Genomic DNA, 23,633 nt, shown 5'->3' on the forward strand with positions numbered 1-23,633 from the left:
TAGTGTTTGGGTGAGTTATTTCAGTAGTTATTTTTTCATATGAGCATATTCATTACATTTTTCTTTCATTGTTACCTCACTGCTGTGCATTTCCTGCTCTAATGAGCTTACTGTGGTTGTGGTGTGCAGCCTACCATACATCTGTAATTGAACTTCTACTCCTTGGTATTCCAGAAGAGCTGCTGAAGACACGAGAAGATACTTGACATGATTATTAAAAGTCATTATGCCTCTGAAGGGTCACTTTGTTGAATTAAATTCAGAGGTTCAGCTTGAAAATAAACAACAGTAGGTAGTTCTCTTTAAGCAAACACCCCTCTAGAAAAGTATTTTTCTTCCTTGTGTCTTCTAATTTATGTTACACTGTAGTTCTACGTTGGCATTTTCCCCTTATACATATACTAAATTAGCTCATTAAACTGAATTAATATTTGAAATTAGTCAGATGTTTGGGTCAGACATCACAAAGCATTGGGGCTCTTCAGTTCCTAGTTAAAAAGTTAGCTGAATGTCGAGCATCGCTCACTGCTTTCATTAATTTTCCCTGTAACTAAGGCACCAATCTGGCTTTCATTTAAACTTGATGCAGATTTCTGGTGCATGTCAAGTGGAGCAGAGTAAATCTGCAGAATAGCTTTTAATGATAAGCTATAGTTGACTACCTTTGATCGAAAGAGATCATGTTCCATGAAAAATAGGGTTATAAAATACTAAAGGGCAGACTTATACTGCAGCTCAGATGAAATAAAAAATAGGTGAGGTTTAAGGACATGTGGTTGAAAGTAAAACCAGTCTGAAGTAGTTTATTGTCTTCTGCATTTTGTGATTTTTCTTCAAGTTTCCTCAGCACACTGGATCAGCAGTGTTGGGAGAGGGGTCTCAGCACAGATAGTTTGATGAAAATACAATTTAAAGAAAATTGCGTGCTCCTCTGTCCTGGAGGAGCCAAGATGCAGCAGTTGCTGCCAGGGGGAGGAATGCCATTAAAATGGATACAAGTTTAAAAGTAAATGTTTGTCTATGTTCCTTTTAGAATTGTCTCTGATCTTAGTTTGGCAATAGTTCATTTTATTTGCAAAGCTGTCACTTTTACTGTCTAAATAAACACTTTGGTACAATTACTTCTAATCCATCATACATGAACTTTCATGCTGTTTGTAAGGGCTTTTGTGAAGACAGTGAAAATTGAGGGGAAAAATAGTAATTTCTGGTTTTTGATTTTTTTTTAAAGGCAGCACTAGGAAATGATAAGTGAAATTGTATGACATCATTAGAGCTCATGAGGGAAACTGAGGTCCTCAGAGAGAACACTATTTTTTTTGAAAAAATAAGAACTTAAGAAATAACTATGGAGACAAGGCAGAAAGATAGTAAGGAGATTTTCTTGGTTCATGAGGAAGTTTGACTTTCTTCTTGGTAATGTAAATACAGTCCAGATGGCTGGAAAGTACAAGATGCTCCCAGGGGTTAGGGTGGAGGTTGGCTGAATTAAGCTTTGCAGAAGTCAAAAGTGAACAAGTGAGATACAGAGTTTAAAAAAATAAAACTGTAGTTGGATTTTATCTTTTCTCAGTTTTAGGGGCTGAATTGACTGTTTCATGAGCATGATTAAATAAAAGAATATAAAGAGACAGTGTTTCTGTTTAAAATGTCATAATAAAGTAGGATGAATACATACGAAAATGTATTTTTCTTTCACCAGTGGAGCTGGTCAGTTTGTAAATAAATCATAACCTCAGCTTCCAAATACAGCTTGTTCTAATAAATAAGGGGCTTGATATTTCAGAGATGAGGAAAAGTATTTCAAGATCTTGATGAATATTATTAGCTTTGCAGCAATAATTTAGTGCCATGGATCCAGCTATGGCTTTATCCATAAGTTAATGTTGGAAGAAAATAATATAATACATTTGAGGTTTATGTTGCGAAACATCTTTTGAATGTCTTCTGTCAGGCAAAGATTCCTTGTGGTGCTTTTGTTGTGTCTTGATGCAACTGGGCTAATTGCCCCACTAATCACCATTCGGAGTGTGGGGAAAATCCTCTCCAGCCTCTTCAAACTTCAGTTGCAGGTCTTCTATTTTATTTCCACTATTCTCTTCCTGTTTGCATGCACAATATGAGGCAAGTTTTGTCAGTCTCAGAAAAAGCTGCAGAATGCCAATAACCTTGCTGGAAATGCTTAGAAATAATGTTGCTGCAGTAGAATGAGAGTAACACTTCAGTTTCAGAGCTAAAAGACAAAACTGTATGTGAGTGCAGGTTAAGGGGTGCTGTGGCTTTGATTGCTTGCAAAATAAAACCAAAATAGCATTAAAGGAAAAGGTGAGAATAGAAAGAAATCAGTGTCTGCCCAATTGATGATTGTAGCATCAATTTGGCAAGAATCCCTTCTTAGTAAAAACATCTTCAATGGACATTTTTGGGACTGAAGTGACAAAGGCAGCTTGCAAAAGAAAAAAAAAAAATTCTGAGAAGTTAACCATAGAGTAAGAACATGCTAGGTCTCGCTTTTACTTTATAGGAGAAAACATTCAGAAAGAGTCCATATGAATATTGCCTTGATTTGTATGTTTAGGCAGACCACTGCTGTTATACCAGTGTTACAACTGCAAATATTTAACTGTATTTTTTACACATCAGTCTAGTGAGAATGGAGTCTCAAATGCACATACCTGAGTGAGTTGGGAAGTTGGTCTTGTTTCCTTATGTGGGAAATGGAACCTGAGGGAGCAGAAGCCTTGCTCCCTGCAGTGCCCATTCCTTTCTTGAAGCTTTGAGGCTGTGTTGGGTCTCTTGGGCAGAGCAGGAGGTGGATGGTCTGTGTACAGCACCAAGAAGTTGCTTCCAGTTGTGCATTTGAAGTGATTTGCCAACACAGTGTGTCTGAGCAGTTCTCATGGCAGGAGTTCACGTGGCAGTGGAGGAGGAGGAATGGGCTGATGGTGCTGAAAGCAGAATGCACAAGTAGCCTGATGGAAAGGACCTGTAATGGGTGGAGGGTAGGATTTCTTACAACCATTCATAGTCTTGGTGTTTTGGAAGGAGTATGTATTGCTCGGAGTGGGATCCTGCAAGCCACAAGGAGGGAGTGATTGGAGCTGATGGCTTCTGATGAGAAACCAAGAGCAACTTTGAAAATGTCCATGGCACATTAGTGGGTGGGGTCAGAGGACAGTAATGGGACTGCAGTAAAAGCTAATGGTTGAAGTTGGCACTGAAGGATTGGTAGAAAATGAGAGATTTTGTCTCAGGGAGAAGAAAGCAGGACACCTGTGTTAACAAAAGGTGAGAAAGAGGTCATGCCAGGACTTAACATTTCCTTTTCTTTTTAAAAAAGAATGTAAGATATTTTTTTCTTCCAGGAGAGATTTAAAATTTGAGAGGTCTGGATACAAGAATATATGTGAAGTGAGGGGAAAAAAAGCAAAGCTGGGGGAAAAAGCAGGTTCAGGGGCATTAAACAGCAACTGAAAAATGTTGGGTGTCTTTTTCATCACAATTTCCCAAACCTTGGACATAGCTTGAAAATTACTTTGCTTTAAAGGATTTGGTGTAGCTTTAACCTATGCTTTTTCATTTTTTGTAAGGAAGGCTAAAGGAGCTCTGTCTGCCTCCTCTTGACAGGCTTTTTGAAGCTGCAGTTAGCATTTGTGTTTTGTCTGGTTTGACATACCCATTACAGGAAGAGATGCAGTATATTACAGTATATTAACACAACTCCTCTCGTGCCAGTCTCAGCAGGGACCTCACCTCATTTGAAGGGAGCAAGGGGAGCAGAATTATATAATGCAGAAACTACTTCCCTGAGGCCACTTTGAAGGTCTGTTGCAAAACTGTACCCAGCAGTCAGATAAGGCCATTCAGGTGATTTCTGACAGTGTCATTTCCCATTGCTTAGACTGTATTTATGTGAAAATTGAATAATGCAGTACTTAAAATACCCCACCTGAAACTAATTTTACTCTTACTGAGAAAGTCTCATTAAGATAGATACCAGACAGCATCTCTATTCTTTACAACACCGAACTGTAGAGCACTGGGATTTTGTTTGTGGGGTTTATCAGATGACAAAGGTAAAATTACATAGCCAGTATTGCTATAAAAAATAACCCATAAGATAAGTGTGAATTAACACCTTCATTTTCATATGTATTTATTTCAGCCAGAAGTCATAATTAAAACTTTTATTCTTCAATAGCTTGATTTGTAATATTTTTCTAAAATCAGTCTCTGCTTCCTTATCAGCACCAAAGCTTGTAGTGATTGTAGTGCTAATTCAACTTGAGTATGAATGTTACATAAATTTTGCCTAGTAGTTTCTTGCCATTCTGAACATGCATCTTGGCACAGTGACTGTAGGAAAAACTAAAAATGGACCGTGCATTTTAATGAAAAGCAGCTAATAATTTCTTGCTTTGCTAGGTATTACTATGTTCTAATTATGGTAATTGTGGTGGGCTGTAGCTACTGCCTTGTTTCACAGTCTGCAGGGCTTGGGTTGTTCTCTAGCATCATCAGGGAGATTAAATTGCAAAGTTTTTGGTGCATATTTTTTTCTTAGGATGTTGACAGCAGTAAAAATAAAAGATAGTTTTTGACTAGTGTTCTAAATCTCAGCACATTTTGACATATCAGCTGAAGTGGGGTTTTATTATCTTGTTAAGATAAAAACTGGAAAATAAGTTTTGATCTACTATTATAATTAAACCAAGCTGTTTCTTTGTATGATTTATGTTTAGAGCTTCAGAATCATCTAAACAGGAGGGAGGGTTCACATGTTCACAACTTCAGAAAAGCTGAATTCTCCAAGACCAACAGTGTGCTGTAAGGTCAGCTTTTGAGAGTTCAGTGGGCATCCCTTTAAAAAAAGATCAAGAGACGCAATAATGTAAATAAAGCCTTGAAAATTTTAGCTACTGTTTTAGTAACTCCTGGTAAATGATTTTGAATGTGAAAATATTATGGGATGTAAAGGCATTGATGATCTCAGAATATGGAAGTGCAGTACTGGCATGTTTTGTTGATGATGGTGACCTGTTCTCTGCAGAGCCATTGGAACCAGTTTGTTGGCAAAGCCTTGTGGCCCTGTTTGAGTCACTACAGCCATATTCATTCTCCTTTTAGAAAATCATGGAGGATCTTTCCATGTTCCCCCTTGAAAGGGGAATTCCAAAATTTGAAATCTTCTAAGAGTGGTTTCCTTGACTACAAGAGTAATAATCTCTCTGACATAGATTGTAAACACTTCCACACGAGCAGTCTTTTTATGTCTCTATCTGAAGTTAAGACATTTGTCTGTCTTTTCTACCATCCAAAATTCTTGACTTGTTTGGAAAACTCACTCCATAAAGCTTTGTCTTTCATTGGCTTTGTTTGTTTTGGTTTTTCCTTTTGAAAACAATTTGGTCTCTTTGTAGCACATTCCAGTTTTGTTCTCCTTTTATGACTTGTTCCTCTTGCTTTCCTTCAGCTTGAATTGAGAGAATTAAGTTCAGTTGTAGCTGTGATTAAAATCTTGCCTTAATTGAGTTGCAAATTTGCAATGACATATATTGGTCAGGGTGCTGATGTAGCACCTTTCCCCATTCCTAGTGCCTTCCTGAATTCTGACAATACTCTGTTTCTACAGTTGCCTATGTTCATTTATCCTATATTTCTCTCTTCACAGCATGAAGTTCAGAACAGAGTGTAAATTGCTGTCTCCACGTTAGTGACTTATTAATTATCTGTCAGGAAAATTAAGTCCCTCTGTAAGTCCTGTCTTGCCTTTCCTTTGAGGTGTCACTGATACTTGGTCTCTTGGTGCGGTTTCTGGTAGAATGTGAGTTCTGGGTGCCATTGATGTACAGATATGCAAATATTTCCAGCTTCCTTTGGAGGGGTTCATGGTGTCAGTTGGCATTGCTCAAATAATCCTAAATGGAGAAGATGGTGAGGAAATCTATCCATTAGATTTACATGGGATGTGTTCTGAGTTACAAAGAGTAACTTTGCTTTTCCTTTCACTAACTCAGTTGAGTACCAGCCCATGTTTCTGTGCCTTGCTAGCCTCACCTGCCTTACTGTCAGGGAATGCTGTGGGACTGAGTCTTGTTACTGATATGCTGAGTTATGGTTGGGTATAGGGCTCTGTTTTGGGTTGACAGGGATGCTAACAGTAGTTAGGGGAAATTCGACAAACAGAAAGTCACCGTTTTGTTGAGTCAAAGGTGCTAGATAATTAGACAGAAGTTCCCTCTCTAACCCCTAGGAAATATGTTTTTGTTAAGTTTCTCAGGTGCTGATTTATAGTAAAGATGTCTTGTGGCCCTGGTATGACAGTTCTGTATTCTATTATATCATCTGTTTTGTATGCTGAGTGCTGAGAATGGAAAAGATAGAAACATGGTTAGATTGTCAGTTGTTTCCAATGAAGAAATCTCTGTTTGGTGGAACTGTTTGCATTCCTGTGGTCAGCAGTATAAGGAAATACCATGTTATGAAAAATTCCCAATTGTTTCCTTAAGGGCTCTTAGAATTGCACAATCTTTTGATGGTTTTGTTTGTTAAAAAAAAAAAAAAAATAAGAACTTAGTTGCCAGCTCTTCAGTTTGGAACTCAAAATTCTCTTAAATATTTACTAGAGCTTTGCTTTTGTATTCAAGGTTTGGATTCAAACCAGAAGTGTATTTTCCTAATGCACACTGATCAGCCATTATAATATGAGTACCTGAGGAAGATTATAATTTCATTCCAGGGCATGTTTCTTTGGGATATCCCAACAGTTCCTGGACTATCTATCATTGTGATTACTCATAGTTTCTGGATGCAGCTCTAAAACATTACTTCTCTAAGAGAAGGAGAGGTAGCTCTCAAGTAACCAAGTGGCTTTTGCGCTTTAACTCTCAAGATAAATGATATTTCTGACACACAAATTATTTTGTCCTACAGCTGAAGCCCATATTTAGCATTTAATTTGTACTTGCATTTTCAGTATCCTGTTAGGATTTGTGTAGTATGTCTGATTTCTGACATACGTGGTTATTCAGTTGTATTGCAAATTTTTTTGAAGCTGTTCAATATCTGTCTTACTGCTGTCATCTTTTGAGTTAAAATCCATCTCTCTTCCTAATTTATTCATACAAGAATGTATATTGTTATTTTCCCTGATCTGAGAGCTGACTCTCAGTTTGTTCTTTAATGCGTGACTGATACTCCTTTCCAGATTTTCTTTTTCCCATTCTTGATATGATCTGCATCCTTTGTTACTGATTATATAATTTTATTTTGGGCATGGAGGCATTTAACTGATGAACAAGAAAATGAGCTGAGAATGTGACTTAAACAATTCAAAGTGCAGTGAAGACATTTCCTGGCCAGTGCCTGTGTCTAAGTTTCTTGCTCAAACTCCAGGGGTGGATAGAATGAGATGAAAGACCCCAGTGGATTAAGCAGAGGGAATTAAGTCATGGCACTAAATGGCAAAGAAGTTTCATAATCATCACATATTTTTGTTGTTATTTTAATAATGAGAATTTGAAGTAGGGAGGGATGAATAGCTTGTGAGAGTGCATTGAGTGGTAATAGGGAGAAAGGATGTGAAGGAGATTGAGACAAAGGACAGGAAAAAAAATTTGCTCAATAGCGTATTATGTTTGCAGTGTCACAGTTTCTGTCTTTCCCCCTCAGTACCTCCTTCTACTGAGAGCTGTAGGATCTCCAGCTTGTGCAGTGCCCAGAGGTGGGGACAGAAAGCTGCCACTGCTGTCCTGGGGCTACGCTGGCCCTCCTGGGAGGGAGCAGTGCTGTGCAGCTCTGGGGAGACTGAGGTGGTGTCGAACACAGTCAGACATGGGCACCTCTGTATTCTGCAAACCAGCACTGTTAGATCTAAAGCTAGCAAAATTGGAGAGTCTACTAAATTTTCCAGTCTGAGTGGTCTGTCAATGCCTTCTGGAAACAGTAGCTGCTAGCCTGGAGGAGTCTCTCCTTGCCTGTGACGGCTACACTTAACATATCAGGAGCTTGCGTAAAAATAGCATTTCCTTATCTCTAACAGTGTGAAGTAGATGAAAAATAAACTGTACTCATGCCAAGAATAAACAGTCACGTTAGAGTGTTTAAATTCCTGATGCTGTGGAGTACTCACGCTCTAGTATGACATTTTGATGCCAGTGCATTTCTTCTTCTTCCCCCAGTCGCTGCCATTGCTTTGTGTGCTCTGCCAGGGAGCAGTTGGCAGGACAGCAAAATGAGAAAATGTGCCCAAGCCAAATATAGAGCACCTAGGAAGAGAATTCTGTCCCCTAAATCTCCCCTGAATCTGTATTCCTCTCAGGTCTAAAAGGAGACTAAATAGTCTTGTGGTTGTTTACCTTTCTTACACCTGTAATACACTGTTTAAGTACATCGTTCATTCCTAAATACAAACTTGATGAGCAAGGCATTGACTTTATATAAGTTAATAATAAGGGAAAATGGAAAATTTGAGCTATAACAAGAAGCAATAATATCTTATCTTTACTTCTCTTGGAAGTTTGTTTTTTGCTTCAGAGTATCTTGTGATGATGGTGTCTCCCAGTAATTTTGCATAATAATTCTCACTTGCATTATTTTTGCACACATTGTTTTTTTTGGTTAAAAAAAAAAAAAAGTTCTTTACTCCTGAAATTCATAGAGCGCATTGAATAATCCAGCTTTTGGTGTTGATTGAAAATGGGATAACCAGGCTACTGAAGCATTGAAACTAGTAAAGTATTTGTGATGTGATATGCTGAGAAAACCTGAGCAGTAATGCTTGAGGGTACTACAGTGAAGTCATGAAAAAATAAAAAGGGAAAACAGAATGGTTGAGTCTGTTAAAACCTGATGAGTTAAAATGGGTAACAAGTCGATGACAAGTAGCAACCTTGCCTCATGGTAGGCTGATCTCAGTGTTTTCACAGTACATAAAATGTCTAATTTGCAATGTATAGATCTTAGAAAATGTAGCATATGTTTTGTATGCGTGCATGAAATGAAGGAGTCTGGCCCCTGTCCCCCAGGGTGGAGTGGCTGAGAGAAAAAGGAAGGTGATGGAAATAATTTGTCAGGTTTGACTGAAGATAACTTGTGGTCAAAGCCTGTGAAGACAAAAGATGATAGAAATAAACAATTGCTATTTTATTTACTCATTTTACTTTCATGTTAGGAGATGAATGCAAGAGGAACACCCATTACTGCTCCGTGGTGGGAAAGGGTCAGAGCAGGGCGGTTGTTTCCGTCGGAGCTTTGAGCACTGGCAGCTGTCAGGTTTTGAAGGGAGCTGTTGTGTTCCTGTCCTGTGTTCCTGTCCCAGCTCAGCGCCTGCTCTGGAGTTCAGCTTCCTCAGAGCTACGAGGGGAATCGTGGGTTGTGGCTGTTATGCTCTACTTTAAAAATGCTGCAGGTAGCCTGGATTTTCTGAGTTGTAACCTGGTCAGTGTTGAGATTTCAGACTAGGCACTCTTAAATGAGACTACACTTTGTGATTTTATTATATGAAAAATGCATTATATGATAACAAAATAAAATGTAATTCAATGAAAAATTCTGAGAAAGAGTGTAAGAAGCTACATGTTGTCTTGATGCTTTAAGTATACAGTACATTCCAGTAATGTTGAGAAGCCTACCAGGAGTCAATCATGTCCTTTTTTGCTTTACAGGTCAACTGTATTACTAGAGAAGAGAAGAGCTGCAGAAAAACTCAAGGTACCTAAAACATTTTACTGCCTGAGTTCTTGCTGTGTTCTAGTGTAACAGTATTAAGGAGAAGGAGGGAACTGAATCAGTGAACTGCCACTTTAAAAGTGGTTTTATTAAAAACCACAGACAAAAAAAAAACACCACAAAAATCTCAATGTTGTACAAAATACTTTTGTGGGATGAAGTTTTACCTCAGCATTGGTGTTTGTGCACTTGTACAACTGCATAGACATAAGGGTATTGAGGTGTCCTGCAAGTTCCAGCCTCAGTGAGGTGGATATTCCCTTTTTGTACAGTGGGGTACAGGCACCAGTTGATGATAAATATCATCAAAGACAAGTGCATGTGGTCTTTGTGAATGTGAATTGCAGCTTTGACATTCTTCAGGACAGTTAGCAGACTTTACTAATAGCAGTGAAGTGCTCTGTGTTCAGTTCCTAAAGATGCAAAAGGAGTGCATGAAAATGGCAGAACCTGAGCAGCAGCTTGGATTCTAGAAGCTGGAGCTGGGGAGTCTTTTATACATTTTCAGACTCTTCTCTTAATGTATTACAAGTATCTCTGGTATAGATAACATATGTTGTGTTGTGGTCTTTATTTTTATAATAACAGGCAGGAAACACTCTTAAAGTGGAATATTTTAGGGATTTGAGTGCCTAATCTCTTATCTGAAGTATTTTTTGTCTACACTCTTTTCTCTAGCTCCCCAGGTCTTTATTAAAAAAAAGACAATGTTATAACTTGCATTTTCATGTCTGTTATGTAACTAAAAAGACTATATTAAAATAATCCTGTTGCTAGCACTTGGATAGGGTTCTTTTGGGGGATTTTTCTTAGCTGGAGAAACTTTCTTTGCTGTGAAGTATTACCTGTGAGATGCTACACATACCTTGCAAATGGAACACTATGAGGCAGAAGCAAGGAAGAAGTCAAAATATTATCACTTCATCAAAATGAAAAGACAATGGCTTTCAGTAATAACAGCTGATTTTATACTACTGTGCATTTCAAATTGAGAGGAGCTGAGCTGCCTTCTTCCACTAAAAGTGCATCAACTTATTACTTGTGAGTAATGATGTAGTGAACTCTGGTCCTTTCTGTCCTGCTGGTGCTAAGTTTGTAGTTTTTGTAGCTGTGTAGGTTGCTTGTGCCACACAGAACAAAAGCAGTTTGCTACAGATGAGAGTATAGTTTATATAGAATTAATTTATACTATTAATACAGCTTTTAGAGATGAGCTATATCAACTCTTTGTGATTGAAGGGAAACTAATGGGTGTTTTCTGTTTGTTTAAAGAATGTGAGAATTTAAAAGGAAGGGCAACACAACTTACAGTCCTGGGACAAACAAAATGTGTTCAGTTCTTGATCTGCTGGTGGTAGTTATGCTTACATTGCAGGTGATATAAAACTACTCATGTCTGTTATTTGGACAGAATTGATCATACAGGAGAGCAAAACATGTCTGCTGTCCGAGAGCAAAACATGTCTGCTGTCCAAGAGCAAAACCAACAGTGTTGTCACTGATGTATTCATCTATAATGCTTTTCATTTCAAGAAACAGGGTAATTTCTTGGTCCTTTCACTTATGCTTTAAGATTATTCAGATCACTGGTTCCACCTTTAAACTGAGGTCTTCAGTGATGCTTAAGGTATTTAAAATACAAGATGTTTTCCTGGGATCTGGGGAGACTGCTACACACAGAGCCCCAATGTGGCTGCATTGCCTGCCATATTGGACTGGCTTCTCCTGCAGGCTCCTGGTAAGATGAGGAGCTGGCAAAAAGCATAAAAAGGAATTAATGTGTAGCTGGAAAAAAGATACAAAGGACTCTCAGACATTTTATCTGGCGTCTCCAGTGCTGAAGAAGAGGTTTCTATCTCTTTGCTCATTTTAGACAAGGGATTTTACTCTTGATGTTTTTTTGCCCCTCACTGTGCAGAACCTGTCAAATCCTTTTCCTGACACTTTCTCCCCCATCAGTCCTTGAGAAAGACTTCAAAAGAGATTTTTCCCAATTGCAAAAGGAACCAGGCATGGCCTTTCTTACTCACCCTGCATTTGAAGCATTGATAAGTAACATGTGGCTGGCTCCAAGCTGCTGACTTTCCCAGGCATTTAAGAAAACACTGTTAGGAGTATGGTTTTAAAAGAAACTACAGAATTGTTCTCCCTTCTTTGCAATTGCTCTTTTTTGTAATGTGTCCCAAGAGGTATGATTCTTTTCTGTCTGAAGCAGTGAGAATTCACTACTGTCTTTCTGATTAACATATATTGAAAAGAAATGTCAAATTTTAAAAAAACTTTTCCATATGGGAAGGTTTTCTTTATTCATAATCTGTGTCATGCTCTTCAAGTTTAACTTTCTTTTTCTTTAATGCCTTTGGATCATCACTGTTTGGAAGTGCCCTAGCAGAAAGAAAAATATTATTTTTAGAACTTGAAACTGAGTAAGAAGAGCCTGGAATCGAAATCTACTGTCTTGCATAATTGTTTAAACCTGCTACAGACTTTGGCAAAGGTACAGACTGAGAGGTCTTTTCCATAGAAGTTAGTTGGGGTTTCATCTTTAAAGACAGGGTATGCCTGAGGACAGCCCTGGTCCTTTTAATAAGAGTTAAGTTCACCTGAAAGGTGAGGCTGAAGGTGAAGAAGAATGTAACCTGGGGAGTTTTGAGCTTATTCAGTAACTCCAATCTGATTTATCTCATTATAATGATGGGAGAATATGGTAAAACAATTGCCTTTTTATTTCCTGCTCTAAGGAACAATCTAGAAGTAAATTGTACAAAAATACAGTAAAATGCAAGACTAACATAATTCTGTTTTCCAGTCTATCACCTGAATTGATTTTTCTTTTAAAAATAACAATAAAACCCCAAGCCCTTCCTGAAATACAGACAGTGTAGTTGTATTACCCATAACCATTTAACCTGGTAAAATAAAATTCAACATTCTCTTAGCTGTAGGGAAAGCTGCACTCTTTTCATGTTATCCCACATGGTTTGTGTGAGGAGGGATTAGATCTTGAGCTATTAAAACATTCAAAGGACTTTTTGGGGCTGTTTCTGAAAACATCTCACAGAACTCTAAGATTCAGCAAGTTTGTAACGTTTATTTTTTTATATCTCTCTCTCTTACTGATATGAATCACATTTCTAAGCTGCAGGTAGCATTACTCATTTAGACTTTTAAAATCCCCTTACACATAGTACTGAGGGAGAGGTCAAAGTAGGGCAGAGCAGGACAGTTGCTAAAGTATTTTACATGTTACCAGTGTAGAGTTGACTAAACTTTTTGTCTGTGCCTTGCTGAAGTGTCAGCCTTTAGTGTCCCATTCCCATCACCTGCACACACTCTGCTTTCCAGGACGGCTGCTGCAGCTCTTCTGAAGGTCATGTTCCTAACTGGGCTGCTGTAGGGTTGATGGTTTTGAGCCCCTGGGCTTTCTAATCCCTGAGAGAGGCTAAATGTGTTTGTGGGACTATTTTAAGCATGCTTTTGAGTGCTTTCTTCCCACCCTGCCCAGTGCATCTTGAACATTGCCTCGCCATTCTCCAAACAGCCCTCACCTTTCCAACCCATTATGGAGGAATTAGGACGAACATTGGCTCAAAATCCCTTTATGTGTGATGCTTCCTAGGGTCAAGCAAGGGAAAGTCTTTAATATGTGTTTATTCCTGGATGTACAGTATTTCATGCAAACATCAAAATATTGTATTCTCTGTCTTCTGTCAGCTACCAGCCCTGATGGAACCATATTTAATCATCTAGAATCCTGGGGTCCTCCAGCTAAATATAAATTTATTGTCCCCTCTGAGCCCCATTGTGAGTGAATTTCCTGATTTTGGTCAGTTTTTTAATTGGTGCTGTTTAAATTGCCCAGATGTGGCTCTTCAAACATCAGTGACTGTAGATAATCCTGTCTGCATGGATGATGAAACAGAATATGTGACACAAGTGTATTTCTGCCTTAAATGCCTGTTTCCAGTAAATATTAATAAAAAGAAGTTGTCTTGCAGTCTGATAACAAAGACAAAATTAAACACGGATTTGGGTTTATGCACATTTCATACAGTTATGTAATCTGATGCCTTGTTCTCTTGTGAATCAATTTAAAGCTTTTTTTTTTCCTAGTATGAGAGGTTTCAATGCATGGAAGTCTGAGTCTTTGATTTAATCTCACTAAATATTTGTAGTTGCAGACAGTAATATTTGTTCGTGCTGTATTTGCAATCTGTGTCTTTCTTGTTTGGATTGAAATGTAACCACATTAATTGTGAAGACGATTTGCATTTAAAGTCCTGCATTTGTTGGACTTCTCTTTCCTGTTGAGATGAAGAAACTCTCTGGAACTCAGTTCCTGTTTACTTGGCTGTCTCAACCTTGTCCTGTAGGGACGTGACAATGGTGTTGTATCTCTTCCACTTCTCCAGCTTTCCCTGCTGGTTGTAGTGTTCATGCTGAACTGAGCTGTTCACTGTGACCAGTTCATCAAGCTGGAGCTCTGCCCAGATACTCAGAACAAATGAAATAAAATGTGGGATATACATTGTGCAAGTTAAAGTAATCAGAGAATTAAAAAATAAAAAAAATTTAAAAAAGATAAAAGGAGATACTGTTCAACATTTCTATAGTTGTTGTCTTTCTCCTGGAAAAACACTTGCTTTTTGTGTAGCTCCTGTTGCTCTTAGTACACATGTGAAAGAGCTGTAGGGTTGTTGGTAGTGTTTTTAATCATTATTTTAAAAACACAATAATTTTCAGCATTGATTGTTGTTACAAACCTCAGCACCAAGTGATGATTTTCTTGTCTCAAAAGAGCTAAACCTAAAGTTTCTCTGGCATAAGCAGACTAAATTTGAGCACTGGTATTGCTTCTGTCATTGCAGTGGAAAGCTGGAGTAGCTTAGAAGTTGAGGATGAGGAAGATTAGTAAGAAAACAGGAAAACATCACCCTAGGATACTTCCAGGATTGCTGCTACTTCGATGATCCATAGCAGTGAGGAAGGCTTATCCAAATTCCTGCAACCTTTTAAATGCGAATAGGGTGCTTGAAGCAAAGATCCCTCTTTCTCCTCAGGCATGCTGCTAATCCCAGAGTTTGTACAGAATTTCTGTAGCTATTATTTCTGCTGTGGATTTAGGAAAAAGACATTCGGTCTTTCCAAGACAGCACAGCTTTCAAAGACTTTATTTCAGTTATGTTAAAATACTGAATTGTTGGTGTTGCTTTTTTTTTTCCTTTTGTCTTTTGGGGTTTTTTTCCCCATGAGTGCCTGGAACACGCTGAAGAGTGTTGGATTTCTCTTTGCCATTTTCCCTTTCCTAGGTCACTTTCATGGAAACAGTTTGCTGTCAGCAGATAAGTTTCTGTATCTCATTCCCCATCAAATTCCTCAGTCCATGTGATAAAGGGAGACAGGAGGAGGAAGAGGACAGCATTCAAGTGAAGTCTGTGATTGCAGCAGGGAGCAGAGGAGCTTGGTGGACACCTCCAGAAGGAACTGTAGGGAGTGTACATTGCCAGGCATGGGGGACAAGCACTGGAGCTCTGGCATTCACCACACAGAAACCTTTCTCAGTTGACACAAGAAGGTTGTTAAATGTTAGTAGTACAGATTGTTTTATCACATCCTGTTAATTATAAATTAATGAAGAACAGCTCTGCAAAGAGAAGCTGATGTAATTCTTCGGTTGCTAGTGACATGGTGATCAGATTTTCAGCTCTTTCTGTATGATGATGGAATTAAAGCTGGAAATGCTATTCAGAATTGTAGACTGGTGTATTTTAATGATCAGGCTTATAACTGCAGGAGAACTGATCTACCTTTGGAAGAATTTAATATTTTTCCAAAAGGTAAATTCATTCTATTTTGCTAGCATTTTAGCTATTAATGAAATGGCTTTGAATGTGTCTCTCTAATTTGTACTTATATTTTTTAATTGCTCCATGCCTTAGGAGTAAATCTGTTTCTGATGACTTAAAATTGCTGAATCTTTGTAAAGCATAAAAAACCCAAATGTGGCTAGACATGAATTAGCTCGCCATTGTGTCTTTACTGTGGATTGTTGGATTTTATCTCGTCCAGCTTTATTCACCAGCTGAGTAGAGTGAATGAGGAATATGTGCTTTAAGACTGGACTTTTTTTTCTAAAGTAGTTATAAACCTTGAAACTCTTCCACTCAATACCAATTTAGCTTCAGCAACAGCCTGTGGGTTTGTGATTTCCCCACCCCTTCACTTATTGAACTGTACTGAGAAATTACAACATCCTTAGCAAATGTTGATATTTAGAAATTCAGTTTTTTGTTTCCCCTCTGCTGAAGCTGGATTTGTATAACTTCTTAACAGTTCAGTTGTAGTAACATGAAAGTTTTCTGTCTGCTAATGACTAATGACTCTTCATAGAAAAGAGTCTGTTAAATGTGGAATTAAATTCAAGACTTGGTTTTGTTGTGTCAGGTTAAAACAAACTCAGTCAAGTTCTTTGCAGCTGATACTCCCTTAATTCTTCTCCTCCTGCAGAGCTTAGGCTGCTAAATGAGGCTTACCAACACTCAAGTCTCTGCTGGTTATCAGCGTGGAGTGCTAGGAACTGTGATTTGTGTTGTGTCATCTTAGGCTGAGGAGAGGCTTGGTTGAAGGGGAATAGGGTAAAAACAATCACTAACAAAGCATGAAAGTCTGATTTCTTTATGCTCCACGTTCAGGAGCAGTTTTGCAGTGGTTGACAGTTGCTGCTATTGCTCAGACTCTACACCTTGATGTAGAGATACGGAGGGTTTCATGTCAAGAATTTCAGTTTGAAGCTTATCTACACCAGTAATTGGAGTAACCTACTTCTCTTAATTTTAAATTCAATTTAATCACATTTTTTGGACTAACAGTAGTGCAGATCTACAAATCAGTGAGTGAATTGCTGAATGAAATGTGTTTATTCTCCCTGGAAATGTACCATTTATACTTGGGCATTAGCTGTTAGTTTAAATTGAGTTAATTCTTCTAATAAGCTAAAGCAGTCAAGCCCTCAAATATTACAATTAAGCAACAACAAAACATTCTGTTTTGAGTTCCTTAAATTAAAAAAAAAAGGTTTTGCTAAAAAAAAAAAATAAAAAAAATAATAAAAAAAAAAAGTAGTTTTCAAACACTGTGACACACAAGACTACCAATGGTGGTTATACTACATTGAACAAATCACCTTGATGTTTGGAACAGCAACCTGCTGCCATGAAGGAAGGAAGCAATTCTGTTTCCAGAGCCTGTGGATACAAGTCTCAAGTTTGTTGAAGGCAGTGACATCAGAAAGCATCAGTGTTGCTTTCAGTATATTTGTGTCTGGGGTAGCAAAGCCCTTCTTACCTGGCTCCCAATTATGTGTTTGTATGATTCAAGTTCAGTGGTCTGAGCTGTGGGACTGAGCAGTGCAATTTCCCTGCCAGCCTTTGCTAGTCATAAAAATGGGAATGCTTGTTATAAGGAAGTTAAAGCCTGCAGGTGGCTTTTTAAAGAATGAAATAGAAGTTGGGTAAAATCTATTGAAGACTTCGAACTTTTTGTTGTTGCTACTTTTCATTTTTAAGAAGCAAGGAGAGGTTTATAGCAGGGTTTAGGAATCTCTTAGCAACAAGGAACCATCTTTCAAAAGTTGAAGGTTTTGCTGTAGAAAATAGAAGGGAAAGAAAAACCCTCACAAATTAAATTTTAAAGTATAATAAGTCTGGCCAAAAGATATTCTGAGAAACAATTTGCTAAAGATACCAGAGCTGACAATAAATCATTTAAATTGAATCATTTCAAGTACACCAGGAATGAACATCCTGCCAGACAGACTGGAGAGCTGATAGATGACTGGAGAAATATATGGTAAAGATAAGGCACAGAACAAAAGCCAAATGATTTTTATCCAAGTTGACTTTCCTGAGAGATTTTAGGGCAGAAACTTCACTTTGCAGGTCATATTTTGAGAATTGGTCTCAAATTGAAATGTTGTTAAAAAAGAATTTTAGAACCTAGAAAAAAAAAGTGCAAATTGCCAGGACTAGTAAGTACCATTTGCCCAAGAGAGCTTATGGTAACCACCAGTGAAAACATTGATCAGGCAGCTGTGATCTGTTGCTTAAAATGGCTGTGAGATCAGAGGCAGGAGGATAGACAAACACAATTTCAGTGTATTAAAAGCATTCCAGAAATAGTCAGGGTACCACAGACCTGCAGGTCTGTACAGGCAAGTTGGTATGTTTCATTATGAACAAAGACCACAAAATTAGTAAATGTGTGGGCAAATATGTGGGCAAAAACTGATCTCAGGATTTGAGGGAAGTACTTGTGCATTTCAGATAGATGGCCTTTAACCTTAGGGTGGGACATGCAGTTATTTAGGTCTTGTTTTCCTCCTCTTCAGCTTGCAGAGTTGAACTTGCTGTTGGTGTCAAATGCAAAAAAAACCCAAGCATTTGCTTGTAATCATATAACTTTTTGAAAAATATACTTAGCACCCAGGAACAGAATACTATACCACAATGTAACTTTGTGATTAAATAATTGGACGTCAATAGATAACTGGACTACAGGAAACAGTGGACTGAAATTAATTGTATTGCCTCAAGAACACTAAATGACACATATGTAATAAGAACCTGTGACTGCTGATGTACTTTAATTAGATGTAAATGTTTGTTTAATTTTGGTCAAGTTCTGACCACAAGATGTAGGTGAAGCTTAGCTGTGGTAAGTGTGGCATTGTCAGTAAGTAGACTCTTATGAAATCTGCCAAGTCTGAGTTTTCTCCTGTCTTTGTATACGATTGGCACACATCACACTGAATGTTTGTGACTCTTTTTTACATTGCTGATAACACACACTTCTTGGTAAGAAGATACAAAATAAATAAGGTAAAGTGTCATCTTGGCATCATACCAGGCTTTAGGAAAAAAATACTGTTTGGACTAAAAGCAGCTTCAAGCTTTTTCATGGTTACAGCCTCTTTAAGGTACTTAATGGTGGTGAAATAGCTTTAAAGTGAAACAGATTTACAAGACCAGCCGAAATGCCCTCTCCAGCATCTGTCAGCTTTATACCAGTTTTGTACCAAAGAATTACAAATTGACCAAAGGTTTGCCAGAAAGGTCAGGTTACTTCCATGGAAATATTTTCTTTGACCAAATCTCTCCCTTAGGCTTTGGGAATACACACTGTAGATAAATTTATGCTATTCTCTTTCAAGCATGAAACATGAAGTTTGCACCATTGCTATTTTGCACATGTTATGTCATATGGAAGAAAGCATATGTTTGTAGGTGGGTACTGATAAATTTGTATGATTTAGAAAAGTATTCAAAAATCCTCTCATTTTCACCATAACTTAGTGTTTTGTGTTTGTCATGAATCATGCCAAGTCAACCCTGGCTCATCTAATTGTCATATAAGGAGAGGAGCTTAAATCAGATTTTACAAAATACACTTTAATGCAGTTTGATGCATTTCTCTGCAATAAACTCTTTATTGCTGTGAATGCAGCAAGGCGCTTGTAGTGCGCTGATGGATGCAAGGAGTTTGTTATTGCCTTTACTCCACTTTCAGCATGAACCATTAAAGGATTCCTAGTATAAAGGAATGCTTTGTTTGTTTACATCTCATGCTAACATTGAGATGTAGAGACTCTAGTACCACGCTGATGTTGAGAAGCGTGAGTTGGGCAGTGCATTTGCTAACTTTTTGGCTCATTTTTCTGTTTTGACAGCAACAGTAGAATACAGAAGACAGTCTTTGAGATGCACATTAGTTTCAAGCACTTGCTGAGAATGGGAGAGAAAGCCTTGTCATTACTTTAAAAATCATTTATGGAACTTCTTAAACACTATTCCCTATTAAACTTCTGTGCTTTATACTAGTCTCCATGGATGAACATTTTTGTAATCAAATAAATTTGTGTTTTGATTGCAAACCCAATAAAATATGTCTGCTACCTTTCCTCTGTTCCTCCTTCCTTCATTTTACCTCCTGTTGTATTCCCTACATGTTGAGGTTTTATTCCTTTATATTTTTTAAGGAATTGGTCATATTTTTACTTAATGATTGTTATATTGGCAGCTCTTGCACTTGGTATTCCAAAACCTTGTTTGTGCCTGGTGACAGTTTCTCACAGCATATTTTAGTCTACACTCACTGCTGCCAGATCTTGGGATGTGCTTGGCACGGCAAGGTTCTCATTTTATGCTGTGTTATATCTCACTGCTGAGAATTAGTCTGTAATGTGTGTTGTTGACTTAGGCAATGTAAAAAAGACCTCTGAATGTGAGATGCACAGAAAAGTGTATTACCCATTGTGCACGTGAATTGCAAGAATTTAATGAATAGGCTCTTGTTTTTAAATCTGCCACTTGGATTTTTTTTCCCCCTGGGCTAATAAAATAGTTAAGTGATCTCTTCTTACATGTTTGCCTGTAGCTTGTCAGTGTTTTAGAGCAGCACGTGCCTTGCATAACTTGAGATCTCTGCAATATCAGTGCCTGCTTGTGGATTGTGCGCCTCTGTTGGAACCACTGTAAGTCTGTGGCGCAGCCAATGAAGTCTAGATAATTACTCACTTCATGCCAAAGAGAGCTTAATTAGACAGTGAATTCAAATGGTATGTAATTACCTAAAGTTAGGCAGAAAGAATTGCACTCTAGGACCTAATGGTTTCACAAACACAAATGCTGAATGTGAAGATGTTAAATTTCAGTACTTAGTACATAATATAGATGATAAATGAAAACTGTTACTTTAGGACCTAGGAATTTTTCTTTCTAACTGGGAACTTTTAGATGTTGAGCAACTTTATTCCTGATTCACATCTCAAAGAGAGAAGAACTTAAGTCATCCCAAGTGACTCACAAATTATTTAACCGTGAAGTATGAACTTCTCTTGCAAGTTCAGATGGTGCTATTTATCCTTAACCATTATGTGATGTAAGCATTTCTAGGCACAATCAAACAATTTCCCTGTTTCAGTAATTATTCCAGCAAATGTGATATGTGCTCATATTAAGCATAAATAAAACTATTTGCATGTATTACGGCTGGATATGAAAAGTAGGGACTTTCTGAACCCCTTTTGCACTCTTTTAGCATGAAATTCTTTGCTGTGTATTAAATCTGAGAGGTGTGCACAGCTAAACCTCACTGTTACTCACCTGTAAATCTGGTTTGTGACATAAGTGGTATGTGGGCTTGGAACCCTCTCTGCATCTGAATTTTAGCCTTAATGACTAAAATTTATCTCCATCTTGAAGCATCATGCCTATATTTAAATGGTAATTCCTTAAGAGCAGAAGAATTGTGGTTTATTTCTGGGATAGATCTTTCTTGCTTTTAAGGAATACATAGATCTTGGATAGGTTTGCTTCGCAAGAGAGAATTTTGCTCTTGAGAAGAAGGAGAAAACAGAAGAGACTAGTCAGTGAAGAGTTGTGTTTAGTTAGCCAGTTGGCATATGTGCACTTGCAAGATTCACTTGAATGATTTCTATTTGTAGTGCTCAGCTGAGTTCTACTGATGCAGTAAAACTTACTGTTACTGCTTTTAACATCCATCAGTATTTTCACAGCCTTCTATCAAAATATTGCTGAAAACTGAACCGAGAAACAAACTTGAAATCAATAACTAACCGCCACTCTAGTTAGTATGGCTGGGGAGAGAGTAATTTTTAAGCTACATAGTTTTTTAAGGCATCTGCAGTTCTATCACCATTCCCTACTTTACTGAGATATCTTCCATTTTGAGGTAGGTCTAAAAAAGCCTTTAATCCTTCTGGGATTTTTAAAGCCTTCTCCATGTTCTGCTGTTTAAAAATACCTTTGTCTTGTATTGTCCAGTATTTGGGATAAGTAGAATATTAAGAAATATAATTACTTGTGTTGCTGAACTTCATGTGAAAAGAGCTAATGGTCTTAGGAAGGTGGCCTACGTACCTTGGAGGTCTTGGCATTGCTCAGTGTGACGTGTGATGTGATTGACTGATCACCTCCAGAAACTTTCTGTGTGTGTTTCTAATATGTGAGAAAGCCAGGTTTTGCTGTGGCAAACAATAAGCAACATAGGAAATTATCCCCCAGTGGATTTGCCCAATGTTGAGTAGGTAAAAATGAAATTGTGGGAAGAATGATGAGTCCTGTTCTTGCTTTCCAGCAGCAGTGGAACTGTTCATGCAGCAATATAGTGAGATTACATGCAGTCTAAATTGTGCTATGCTTCTGATTTAAAAATGCACTGCTTGTGTTTACCCTTTATTGAGTCACTGGTTCCAAGAGAGAAAAAAGGGATGGTATTTTAAGCTGCTTGTACAAATTCATATCTTCCAGTCTGCCATAGGATTTGGATTTACTTTTCTTGGGAAGCTGTAAATTACTAAAAGTTCTCTGCTTTTCTGTTTTCCAAATGATAACACTGCATGCTTGTATAATGGTTTTGGAGATTATACCAACCTTCAGAAGCATAACTAAACTTTAGAGATCCTTTTTCGATAAGGTAATGTTTAAATATTTCATCAGTCTTGTTTGCTAGAAGGGTATTTTTCTACCATTTTATTACCGTGTGGACATGATATCAGAGTCATATTTCTGCAGAATGTTTTTCTTTCTGCACATTGGGGCACAAGTGTGTAGATTTCGTATTTTTAGCAGACTCCGTTTATTCAGCAAAATACACAAGCTGGTACTTCATTGCTTTTTTGTAAAGGGAACAGCCCTGTGATAGTTACTTCTTACCATAGATAGTGGTATTGAAAATGGACAGGTGAAAATACTTAATTATTTGTGTTACTATTTTGAATACCTGTGCAGTTTTTGAGAGGATTGAGTGCTCTATCCAATGAAAAGGTGACTTGCTGCTACTGAAAATCACCGGAGCTATTTTTTACTGGTGGTGTTGGAGCTGAAGAAAAAAATGCCAGTAATATATATTAGAAGTGTTTTTGGATTAACAGAGGGAAAAAAAAAATACCTTTTTTTTTTTTTTTGTGGGATTTCTTTGGTTTTTTGTGATGTGGTGGGGTTTTTTTTAGTTTTTAAATATTAGAGGAAAAAATGAGCTGTTCATGCAAACTGGTGAGTTTAGTGGGATAAAATTTCCAGGGCTCAACAAAAGGTGAGGTTTGTTTATGGTACCAATATCATCCCCCTTTTATTTTACACTGTGCCTTTCCTGAAATCCCAAGGGTGGCTTGAGGGGTTTTCATTCATAGGAAAGACTCCAAAGGACTGACTTCTGCCTTAAGTTCTGGGCCTTTGGGGCTGCAAGCAATGGTGAGATTACTTACCAGTAAGTAGTAATTTCTCTAGTAGTAAGTAGTTAGACCAATAAGTGTTACTCTAGAATGGATGGAGCCAAGTCTATATAGCAACTTTGCTGGGAAAGTGTGATTCCAAGTGAAAGTAACAGCATTTGTAAAGTGCCCCTAGATCTACCTATCTGATGTCAGCCAACGTAAAAACATCTTGGCAGAGCTGACAATAGATGTGCAGGTTTCTGAGCTCATCCCACCTTGTCTCTGCCAGAGATGGTTGTGTCCTGCATGCTGAGCCTGGCTTTGCTGGCTGCTCCCCATTCCCCCTCAGCCTCCCTTTCCCCTAGATAACTTTATCCTCATAACACAGATACTCAGCACTCCAGTCTGGATTTCATTTCTTCCCCTTCAGCTCTGTGTGATCTCGCGCACATTCCTGATGCGTTACCAGCAGCCCACATCTCTGAAAGTGCCGTATCAGCTTTCAGTGGCCAAAGCTCCAAGGGGAAACAGCCCAGTTCCTCCATGCACAAACAGCTGGGCAGTTGTGGATGGAATTAATTGCTGATATGCACTGGGCTGTGTTTTTCTTCTCTTGTCATTTCCTTTGCAGCTGTGAAAGGCAAGGTTTTAAGGCTTTGAAAACAGTGCAGAC

At 38.0% G+C, this 23,633-nt stretch overlaps 1 protein-coding gene across 3 annotated transcripts in view; it reads left to right on the top strand.

Moving 5' to 3' along the window:
• ADD3 (adducin 3) overlaps positions 1-23,633 on the top strand; it is a 92,435-nt gene that overhangs the window by 23,699 nt on the left and 45,103 nt on the right. For all 3 annotated transcript variants that reach the window (XM_015633275.3, XM_015633274.3, XM_015633277.3), the window contains one exon: positions 9,666-9,711. The gene's annotated coding sequence lies outside the window, so the exon portion shown is untranslated. The remainder of the gene's footprint in view (positions 1-9,665; positions 9,712-23,633) is intronic.

Source organism: Parus major, chromosome 6, assembly GCF_001522545.3.
Source record: "Parus major isolate Abel chromosome 6, Parus_major1.1, whole genome shotgun sequence".
Lineage (NCBI taxonomy): Eukaryota > Metazoa > Chordata > Aves > Passeriformes > Paridae > Parus > Parus major.